Consider the following 12,413-nt stretch of genomic DNA (forward strand, 5'->3'; position numbering starts at 1 on the left):
ATTGATTACGATCACCTGCTACAAATCGAAAGGAGGATAGGTGCCATGGGTAACTAGAAGTTACCAACCATTATGATTGACTAGAAAAATCTATGCAAGTGTGTAAGACGAGAGAAGTTCTCGAAGATGGTTCAGAGTTTAATAATAGCTAGAAGCGCCGACAGTGGATCAATGCTGAAACAAATGAATTAAGATTCTAATGAGACCCTAAGGATATACTCAAGATAAGTATATATACCTTAACCTATCGAGGACATCGCCTCAGTTAGAACGTCTTGGATTATACATTCAGTTTAGTAGCCAGAATGCAAGCATTGACTAAGGTCATTCCATGACTTAGTATTTTCTGTGGTGACACATACCTTGCAAAGATGCTCAGAGATGCAAAATCTATTTCCTGTAAAGGCGTGAGAGTGCTTCGAATTATATGGTTGCATTTCAAGCGCTATGTGAATGAACACTAAGTACTAGAAGTACTACATTAAGATCATATAGAGGAACATTGTTGAGTAAGGTCAAGCCTACCTTATTTCGCCTATAGAAGATGTTTAAGAATTTCATTAAACTAGGAGGCAGACTCCAAGTTTGAGAAGCTCTAGGATATTCTCAAGGACATGTTCAAGATATTAAGAAGAAAGTGGTGATTTTAGACCAAATATACCTTTTGCAGCCAAGGAACAAGAGTTGCCAAGTTCGGAAAAGTATTTCCGAATGACTGAGAAGTAGTTGTGTCGGACCTGGCCAGTCCACATGGCCAAAATCTCAGTAGTCGTCATATATGGGTCTTTAAACCTATATATTTTAAACCTTCATCTGAAAAGCCAAACGGGTTCAGACTATTAGGTCATTTCGTTTCGACCTTTCAGTCAATTCATTTCTACCCTATGGTTATTCATTTTCAATTGTTTGGCAAATTATTGAAACACTTTGCCTAATTGCCATTTGTGAATTGAATCATTGTGATCTACTAGCTATTGGTAGATTTTCTGTGACCCAAGGACAAACAGATACTCATCAGATTAAATCAGTCAAACACGTATGCTTCAACCCAAGGGTCAAGCACGTAATGCATACAGACATTCTCTTGTGCATTTAGTAGGACGTTATTTGTGTATTTCGAAAACGATGATCATTTCGATGCTTTTGTATGCCCCTATGTTGGCTTAGTTATTTTGACTAGTATTAGTACGGAGATGCGAAACCTTGGGGCGTTCCGTGACTGAGTATTTTTTTTGTAATGGCTTCGCTAGAGAGCCAGTTCATCATGTGTGGTATTTAGATAGATCTTTGAATCTAGACTTTTATGATGATGTAAAGTCCTCATTGAGGCAATTTCCCTATATTATATATGGTGACCTTATTGGTCTTTTGCGGCAAGTCACTTCCGCTATGTTATTTATATACTTTCATGAGGAAGAGTATGAACGAGAATTGAGAATCAAGAAAACAATTTACAGAATCGATGATATGCATCTGTGTATTACATTGGTGACTATATGTCGACTCATCGGAATGCCAACAAAGCAAAGGCGTCCGAGAGAAGTTGGATAGAACGATAAGAACGATAGTATGCCTTGTGATGTTACATTAACAACTTGTGTTTTGACCTAATAGAATGCCGCCAAAACGAGGACGACCAAGAGGAGGGGGCAGGATTCCCCGAAATGAAGAAAGAGGCCCAGAAACAGGGCCAGAACCAGAAATAGTTCAACCACCTGTTCAGCCAGAACGGCGGATTGAGGAATTATTCTTGCGACAGAACCCACCTACCTTCAACGGGACAGGAGACCCGGCAGAAGCTGAAACTTGGGTTCGCGCTATTGAGCGTATTTTCAACTTCCTGCGTTGCACCGACCAAGAGCGCCTGACTTGTATGTCCTTTCAGTTGACTGGGTCAGCTGATTTCTGGTGGGAAGCAAGGATGAAAACGATGACAGCAGAGCAGTTAGAAAACCTGACTTGGGAACAATTCAAAGCCGGTATATATGACAAGTATATACCCAAGAGCTACCGCAAGAAAAAGGAGGCTGAATTTTACAATCTGAAACAAGGGAAGATGTCGGTAACTCAGTACGACAGGATGTTCTGCGATATGTCTAGATATGCGCCGGAACAAGTTGACACAGATGAGAAGATGGCTGAAAAGTTTTGTGCCGGACTGAGGCACGAGATTAGGATGGCTTTGGCAAGCCATGGAGGATTGTCTTACACTGAGTCGCTCAGCCGAGCATTAGACATTGAAGCAGCCATGCCAGGAGAAAGAACTGCAACTGTACCTACACCAGCACCTTCACATGATCAAAATCATAATCAGAATTTTAGAGGAAAAAGGAGATGGGACAACAGTAACCCGAACCAAGGCGAGAAGAGACCATGGCAGGGACGGGTGTTCCAGTCACAGGGCTATGGAGGCCAGAGTGCACCGAAACAGATGGGAAATAACCAACAGAGGGCCCCACATTGCCCCAAATGTAACAAAAATCATGTGGGAATCTGTAAGGCCGGCAGTGATAGTTGCTATATTTGCAATCAGAAGGGGCACTATGCAAACCGGTGCCCGAATAAGCAACACGGAACGGGTTCAAGGCCAAACCCGCCTATCCAGGCTCCACATCTGCGAGCAATTCAAGCTTTGCCCCAACCATACCCAAGGCAGCAACCACAGTATCAACAGCCACAGCAGCACCAACAGCTACAGTACCAACCACAACCTCAACAACCGTATCAGCAACAGGCCCGCCAACAACAGCAGCGACAACAGAAACAACATGAAAAACCTCGTCATGCTAGAGCCTATGCTATGAGGCAGAAACAGCCCGAGAACAACCAGGGAAACCTGGCAGGTATGGGCATGTTACTCAATACTCCTGTTGTACTTCTATTTGATATGGGCGCATCGCATACTTTCATTTCAAGTACATGTGTCGACACCTTAAAACTTAAAATGGAAAGAGCTGATCAGGAGTTGAGTATATCATCACCTATAGGAGGGATGACGACAGTAGATCATGTGTGCTTGAACCTAGAACTGAACATAGGGTCACACAAGATTGTAGTGAACAACTCGTATGTTATTCCGATGGGAGATTTGGACATAATCCTAGGAATGGACTGGCTAGCCGAGAACTATGCCACCATCCTTTGTAACGAAAGACGGATATCGTTTCGACCCCCAGGAAGGGAGCCGTCACATTTCCACGGAATTAGTATGGGAAGAAGAAAGATGATCATCTCCGCCCTGCAAGCAACGAAAATGATGAAGAAGGGATACCCAGCTTACCTCGTATATTTGCACGGAGAACTGAGTACTGAAAAGAGTATAGAAGATGTAGAAATTGTACGGGACTTTTCAGATGTATTTCCAGAGATTCTGCCAGGGCCACCACAGGACAGACCAATTGAGTTTACCATTGATTTGGAGCCCGGGGCAGCACCCATTTCGAAGGCACCATACCGAATGGCTCCTAAAGAGTTGGAAGAACTCAAGATACAACTGCAAGAACTTTTGGAACTTGGATTCATTAGGCCAAGTGTATCACCTTGGGGTGCACCCGTACTTTTTGTGAAGAAAAAGGATGGCACATTGCGAATGTGCATAGACTATAGGGAACTAAACAAAGTGACACTGAAGAACAAATATTCTTTACCAAGGATAGATGACCTCTTCGACCAGCTCAAGGGTGTAAGCGTGTTCTCGAAGATTGATTTGCGGTCTGGTTATCACCAGCTGAAGATTCGACCAGAAGACGTACCTAAGACAGCATTTCGAACTAGGTATGGTCACTACGAATTTGTAGTTGTGCCATTCGGGCTAACCAATGCGCCAGCTGTGTTCATGGACCTCATGAATCGAGTATTCCATCCGTACTTAGACAAATTTGTCTTGGTATTCATAGATGACATCCTGATCTACTCGAAGAACGAGAAAGACCATGAGGAACATCTGAGAATTGTTTTAGAAACGTTGAGGACAGAGCACCTTTATGCCAAATTCAGCAAGTGTGAGTTTTGGCTCAGCGAAGTCACGTTTTTAGGACATATTGTATCATCAGAAGGGATTAAAGTGGACCCTGAAAAAGTGCAAGCAGTGCGCGAATGGAGATCGCCTACTAACCCTAATGAGATAAGAAGTTTCTTAGGATTGGCAGGTTACTATCGGAGGTTTATGGAAGGATTTTCCAAAATTGCAAGGCCAATGACGCAACTACTCAGGAAGGGAATAAAATTTTCTTGGACAGAGGAGTGCGAGAAGAGCTTCCAAGAACTCAAGGAAAAGTTGACTACGGCACCAGTGTTAGCCGTCCCAACAGCTGATAAGGAATACGTAATCTACACAGACGCGTCCAAAAATGGACTTGGCTGCGTGCTGATGCAAGAAGGAAGAGTGATAGCATATACGTCACGACAACTTAAGCCACATGAACTGAATTACCCGACTCATGATCTGGAGTTAGCTGCAGTGGTGCACGCACTAAAAATTTGGAGACACCACCTATATGGAGTTAGGTGTGAGATATTCACAGACCACAAAAGCTTGAAATACTTTTTCGAGCAAAAGGATCTCAACATGAGACAGAGGAGATGACTCGAATTAGTGAAAGACTATGACTGCGGTATTAACTACCACCCAGTCAAGGCCAACGTAGTGGCTGATGCATTGAGTCGTAAGACCCAATCTAAATTGGGAGCTCTCATCACTCGAGAGACGATGCTCATAAGGTAATTTAGCAAAATGAGCATAGAAGTGGTTAAACCACCAGGGACGATAGCAAGCGTTGTGGCAACAGTACCTAACTTGAGGAAGACGATCGTAGAAGCACAAAGAAAAGACGGAAAGATGGAAAAACTACGGAAAGCAGTAAGGAAAGGAGGCGTCAAAGATTATCAAGAAGCATCAGATAATGCTATCCTCTTTGAGGGAAGGATATGCATCCCCCACGATGATGAGCTTAAGGATAAAATCATGAGTGAGGCTCACGATACCCCTTATACTGCCCACCCCGGGAGTACTAAGATGTATCAGGACCTAAAGAAACACTTTTGGTGGGAAGGTATGAAGAGGGAGATAGCGTCATTTGTGGAGAAATGCCTGGCATGCCAACAGGTGAAGGCCTTACACCAAAGGCCATATGGAAAACTACAACCGTTGGAAATTCCAGAATGGAAGTGGGAGCACATCGCAATGGATTTTGTGACCAGTTTGCCCAAAACAAAGAGAGGAAACACTGCCATTTGGGTAATAGTGGATCGACTCATAAAATGTGCTCATTTTATACCAATACCGATCACACATGGGTCAGACAAGCTAGCTCAGTTGTATGTTCGAGAGATTGTACGCTTACACGGTGTACCGTGTCGATCACTTCAGACCGAGACTCAAAGTTTACTTCTAGATTTTGGATGAGCTTACAGAAAGAGTTAGGCACGAGGTTAAATTTCAGCACCGCCTTCCACCCGCAGACAGATGGGCAGTCTGAAAGGACAATTCAGACCCTCGAAGATATGTTGAGAACAGTGGTCTTAGACAGGGGTGGAAGTTGGGAAGCAGTGCTGCCGTTGATTGAATTTGCCTATAATAACAGTTATCAGGCGACTATTGATATGGCACCGTATGAGGCATTGTATGGAAGAAAATGTAGATCACCACTTTATTGGGATGAAGTGGGTGAGAGAAAAGTTTTAGGACCAGATATGGTCAATGAGATGGTTGAGATAGTCCGCCAGATCAGAGGGCGAATAAAAGAGGCACAAGATAGACAGAAATCTTACTCTGATGCACGTCGAACTGAGTTATGTTTTGAAATAGGAGACAAGGTCTTCCTAAAGGTATCTCCTACCAAGGGGATAACTAGGTTTGGTGTCAAGGGAAAACTTAGGCCTCGATTCGTAGGACCTTATGAGATTTTGGAGAGAATAGGCCCAGTAGCCTATAGGTTGGCATTACCGCCAAGCTTTGGAAACGTTCACAATGTTTTCCACCTATCACAACTCAGAAAATACGTTTTCGATCCAAAGCACATAATCCACCAAGAAGAGATGATCCTTTGCCCAGACTTGAGTTATGAAGAGAGACCAGAGGCCATTCTAGATCGAAAAGTGCAACAACTCAGGAATAAGGCAATCACATTAGTGAAAGTCTTATGGAGACACCACGGACAAGAAGAAGCCACGTGGGAGCTTGAAGACAAAATGAAGGAGAAATATCCCGAACTGTTTTAGAATAAATATGCAAATTTCGGGACGAAATTTTTGATAAGAGGGGTAGTATGTAGTGACCCGCTCTTTTATATCTTTTAAATCCAGTAATGAGTGTTTATTTTTGTTCATCAGTGAATGAAAACGGTTATTATCCTGATATGAATTCAGCTTATGATCCTGAATTTATATTATTAAAGCAGTCAATGATATTATTTCAGAGTTATAACTGACTTAGCAAAGTCACGTTATTTATTTAAGCGAGATGGAATTAGAATTTATTTTTACTCAAATCGTGAATTATTTCCGACTCGTGAGTTAATTAAATCTGCGGATTTAATTTAGATATCAGAACAACGAACGAATTAAATCTACGGATTTAATTTAAATTCATTTTATAATTTATCGATTTTTAGCGAGATATCACATGTCGAAATTGGGATTTATTTAAATAAACAGTACAAGCAAATATGAGCACGCGATCCACTTTACAGTTATAGAATCACCGAGACAGAGAAAATACATCAATAATTCTCCTCTACATTTTTTTTTTTCCTTTCTTTTTCTTCTCTTTTTCTTTCCATTAAATTTGTCCCCCAACTTTTCCCCACCACGCAATTATGCAACTAAATCAAGCTAATTCAATAACTCTCCCACTTAACTCACATCTCCCTCTATTTGCACAACTCCAGCCAAGAAACAAAACATTCCCTATCATTTTCACCGTGAGTCCTCTTCAAAGAGCAGGAAGTCTCCATTTCGTCCAGCCAAATTCTTAAGGTAAGCTTTGCTATAATCTTCCATTTTCTTCCATTATCCGCCTGCAATCAGCCTGCAATCACTGAGACAACAACACAAATTTATTTCAGTTCCAGTTCATTCACCACACCACAACCGAAAAGTGAGAGAAATCACTCATTCACTCCCTGTCAGAATCAATAAGTTCAGTCATTCCAATTCATTCAACTCCAACAGCCATCAATCAGTTCGATCATATTCAAGGTATTATACTATCTCGAATTTCAATCCAATCAAGCATTCATGTCAACATGTTCAAGCTATGGCATTACAACTATGTCGATTCATTCACTGTTATTTTACGCTTTAGAACGACAAACCATGAGTATTCTGCCCTTAACAACTAGTTATTGAAGTAGAAGAAGAATGAAAATAGAGAACTTAGCTTTAGGTTGAGTGGTAGTGGACTGTCGGAGCTCTGCGACTCACGACGACTGCGTCTCCGGAAGAGGCGGGCTGCTGGAGATCAGACCAGTGACCTCGATTCTGGGCGGCGGCGTTATCTCAGCAGAGGCGACGTCCGGCGAAAAAGCTTCCAGGCGTGTCGGCGGACGGCGGCGGTTGCACCAGATCTTCACTGATCTTCCAGTAGCAGCGGTGTCGGGGCTCGGGAAATCGACGGCGGCGGTGGCCAGGTGCTCCTGCTGCCCGTCGATTCAGAGAGAGCAGTGGGTGGACGGCGGCTGGACGCGGGGCTGGTCGGCGGAGGAAGAGATGTCGGGCCTGTTTCAGCGAGAGAGAAGAGAGAACCAAGGAGCAGTGGTTGTCGTCGCTCGCTCCGGCGAGTTCCGACGGCGGTGACTTCGGGGAAGAGAGAGAGACGAACAGATCTTGAGAGAGGAAGAACGAAGAAGGCAGAGATGGACGTGAGGGAAGAGGTTCGACCCCCGTTCGCCGGATTTCGAAGGTGGAGGTGGCAGATTCAAATAAGGGAGAGTGACAGCTCTGTTTTGGAGAGGATAAGAAGGACGTTGAGGGATTGACGTTGACGAGGAGAAGCAGCGAAGCGTCGACCTCGCCGGGCTCCGGAGTTGTGGCGGCAGGCGTCTCAGCTGAGGCCGATTGGAGGCGGAGCGAGAGGAAGAAATAGAGAGAGAGAGGTCTCGATTGTTTTGAGAAGAGAGAGAGCTTGACTGGGAGAGATAAGGGGGATTTGGGCCTTTCTTTTTTTTTATTATTTGGGCTAAGTTTAATTATCTTGGGCCAGAATTTATTTTATTTTGGGCCTCCTTATTTATTTTATATGGGCCGAACTCATTTAAATAATTGGGCCGAAATTTTTATCTCCTATTTATTTTCTTTGGGCCTTGTTGTATTTATTTTCATATGGGCCTTTATTATTTCTCTTTGGGCCGAATTTACTAATAAAAGCCCAACTGCATTCTATTTTAATTGGGCTTTAGTTTAATTCATCGGGCCTTTGTTATTAATTCAAATTGGGCTTTAGTTTAATTCATTGGGCCTTTGTTATATTATCTTAGTTGGGCCTCGTTTGATTTATTTAATTGAAGCCCATCTATTTTATAAGAATTGGGCTGAGATATTATTATTAATAGACATCTATTTCCAAATTCCATATGTATATTGTTGGGCCGGTTATTGTTTCATTTGGGCCGATGTTAATAGAGTAGAATGGGTTGAACGATTATTTCAGTTGGGCCTTATTTATTTAATTGCAGTTGGGTCTTGCATACTTGATTTAAAATTAGCCCAACTGTTAAGTATTTATTTATTTGGCCAAGATTTATTTAATTACTTGAGCCGATGAGTTATTTCAATTGGGCCTCTCATGTTAATTATTCAAGCCCACTTCTACTTAATTAATTATTAGGCTGCCTTATGTTGAGCCTTTTAATTATTTAATCTTATAACATTACTTGTTAAGCCCGATTAATTATGAGGTTATAAAGCGAATAAGTTGAAGTATTTATTTATTTTCTATTGACTACGAGGAATGGGGTTTATTTGATTGGCGGATTAGAACACCCTAAGAGAACGGATTAATTTTTATTAATTATCTGGCTTCATGAGACGAGACTTAGCTTTTGTTTAAATCCAATAGCCTGGATTAACAATAGAAATTCCCTAATTATTATTTCAGAATAATAATTCATGCATAAGGATCATGCATAGTTAAATACACATTCTCATTGGAGGATTTTTATTCGAGCAAATATCTTATATATGTACATATATTCTCGTAATAAAGGTCAAGGGCGAGATTGACAATCTGTTGAGGAGCTTTTGTATCACAGAAAATCACTATCAGGTGGGCATTACTTTCATATATATCAACTGAGTTTAAATGTTACGTTCAAGCAAGTTATTTCATGACTAAATTAATTGAAGTTATTTCAAATATTGTCTTGCCATAAAATATTTAAATTTCAGTATGATATCTATCTGATGTGACTTTTATCATGTAATCGAATTCGGGTCTTGAGCAGTTGATAGCTATCCTGCCAGGGCTAGTGTACACCAGTGACCGTGAGTCATCTAGCGGGTTGGCCGGTCAAGTGACCGTGAGAGGTGGCCACCTCTCCGGCACACAGTTCCAGATATGATAGATTACAAGAGAACTTAGACTGCAGTCGAACTTTAAGAATCACAAATGAATTTAGTAAGCTTGGGCCTTTTAGCGAAAAACTCCCTTGCTGTACTGTTTATTATGGCATGAAAATTTACAGTTTTGAAGCATGTATTTTTATACTTAGGCATACGTGCCCACTGAGTACTTTTGTACTCAAGCCCTGCATATATTTCTAAATGTGCAGGTTGAGCAGCTGCCGATGTTGATGAAGTGATGAGCGGGATTCTTTTGTCTTTTTATGTATTAAAGAACTCTAGGGTTACATGTCTTCATACATGTAATCAGAATCATAATCCGCTGCGTACTCAGAAGTTTTATGCTTATTTGGCTAAGTCAGAAATATCTGAACTTATTAGTTATCTGAGTCTATACGACTAAACTTCTGTTATATTATAAATATTCCTTTTGTTAAATGATGAAATGTGATCCTTCTTTGTTTAATTATCCCCTTTCTACCCCGCTTCTAATATTCCTCCATTAGTCACGGTTTCCCGGTTTAATTATCCTTAATTAGGACCGGTCGTGACACCCATGGCCTATATAAACTAACTTTTCGTGTTAAACTTTTACTTACACTCCCTTCTCATTTTGATATTCATCATTTCTCTAATCACAAGCATGCCGACCATGTGGTCTTTAGTAAAAAACTTGCAACAAAATAATGTCAGATCTACAATTAAAATGAGACTTGTGCGTGCATACAACCGCTCATCTCAAAGCACCAACAATGTTACCAGCTATGAGTGTATTTTTCATGATCGTGAGGTAAAAATTCTCTATTCACTAAACTATTACGTATTTAAGCATTTTTGCAACATTATTATGTTTTTCTAATTTAGTTGTTTTTTTAATATAGGGTGACCGCATTCATGCTACACTTGATCACACGTTGATCCCCAAGTTCAAACATATCTTGAAAGAAGACAGTGTTCATGCCATAAAAAAATTTAGTGATGCATGATTCCAACAAAAAGTATAAAACAACGACAAATGTCTACTATATTAAATTTATTAATAGTAATCATATAGTTGAAATTTATGAAGAAGGTTTTCCACGCCAACTATTTAACTTTAAAAGTTTTGAAGAAGTTGCCTCCATTGATATTATCAATGACAATATGCTATTTGGTAATGTGTTTATTTCATTATTTCCTTATACATGCATATTCAATTGATAATCTCAAAATTCATATTTTTATAAACTCAACATTTTGATATATCTACATTATTGGTATGCATTTATATATGTAGATGTAATTGGTGTGGTTTATCACAAAGTAGTCAAAACTGTACTTTGCAATGATGGAAGACAAGTTGAAGGGGTCTGAAATCTTGATATGTAATGAAGACAAAGTAGAATGTTCGTCTACTACAAATGTTGTATATAAAGAAGTTTTCCAAAATTTATAATAATAAGATGAGAAGTTTCCAATTGTATTTTCATGTATTATTATTTTTAGATTGATTTTTATGTAATTAAAAATGATAGTCTTAAATATATTTTAGTAGTAATATAATTGGTATAACAATTGTATAATAAAATATTTTTAAAACTCATTTATTTTAGAGATTATACAAAAATATCTTCGAGAATGTTATAATAAAACTTTAACAACATATGTATAATCCCGTGCATCGCACGGGTAAAACACTAGTTTTTTTTATGACGTGACAATTCACCAAAGCTACCCACATTTTTCAATACATCTCATTCTCAAATATCACTAGAGATGTTTGAGGGGGTGCTGTAGGAACTTATTTTAGAAAGTTTAGCGTATCTTTAGGTGTTGTTTCTATTATACAGGAGCACCATTAACAATATGTTCTATTATATAATAACAAAAGAATTTTTTAAAATATATAGTTTTAATTAGTTTATTTTTTATAGGTTAAATTTATTGTACTAAACAATGTAAATATTACGATTAATTATAATAATAAAATAAATAAATAAATAAAAGCATGGTGTAATTTGAAAGGCACAGTCTTTAGTAAATGATTGAAATAGAGTGTATAAATTATAGAAAGAGCTTCATCAAAATTGATTTGTTGGACAATGAATAAATAATTGCGATTGATTTTTTGTGAATATTATTCCACCCGTCCACAAAAAATAGTCGTAGAAGAGGGCGACATGAGTTTTAATAAAAATGATTGGGTGGATAAATAGTGTCACTTAAAAAATAGTGTTAATAATGATAATTAATTGTATGGTGAGTGGAGAATGGTCCATCATGTGATAGAAAGTTTTCAAATATGAAAATAGACTAATTTTTGTGGATGTCCTAAAATGATAAAATGGACTATTTTTTATAAATGATACTAGAATAATTATGAATAAGATTAAAAACATAAGTATGTGTACTAAAATGAAAATACTGCAATTATTATAGATGTATAATAAGACCACACTTTTCCGTGGACGGAAAAAGTAGAGTTGGGCCAAAAAAAGCGCTTCGTTGTAGCAAGCACTGTAAAGAATAGCAAAGCAGCATACTGTTGGAGAGATTTTGTGCGCCACTTTGGCATTATGCGCTATAATGAAGATGCTGCTGAAGATGGTCATATAAGCTCCAATAACTTATATGATTGAAATAACAAATCTAATAGAGTTATTTTTATAAAGTTAGTGTTGCTCATAAGATCATGAAAAAATGAGTTAGGGTCGATGAATTTAATTTTTTGAGAGATTATAAGCTCATTAAAATAGTTTGTAGACAACTTATAAATATTTTAAAGAGCCTATAAGTTCAGCCGAACATCCTCTAAAGTATGTTTTGTTGGCTGCCTTGGAAATGTTTAAATGGTGATCAGATGCTGGACACTGATT

This window comes from Salvia miltiorrhiza, chromosome 4 (assembly GCF_028751815.1).
Source record: "Salvia miltiorrhiza cultivar Shanhuang (shh) chromosome 4, IMPLAD_Smil_shh, whole genome shotgun sequence".
Classification (NCBI taxonomy): Eukaryota; Viridiplantae; Streptophyta; class Magnoliopsida; order Lamiales; family Lamiaceae; genus Salvia; species Salvia miltiorrhiza.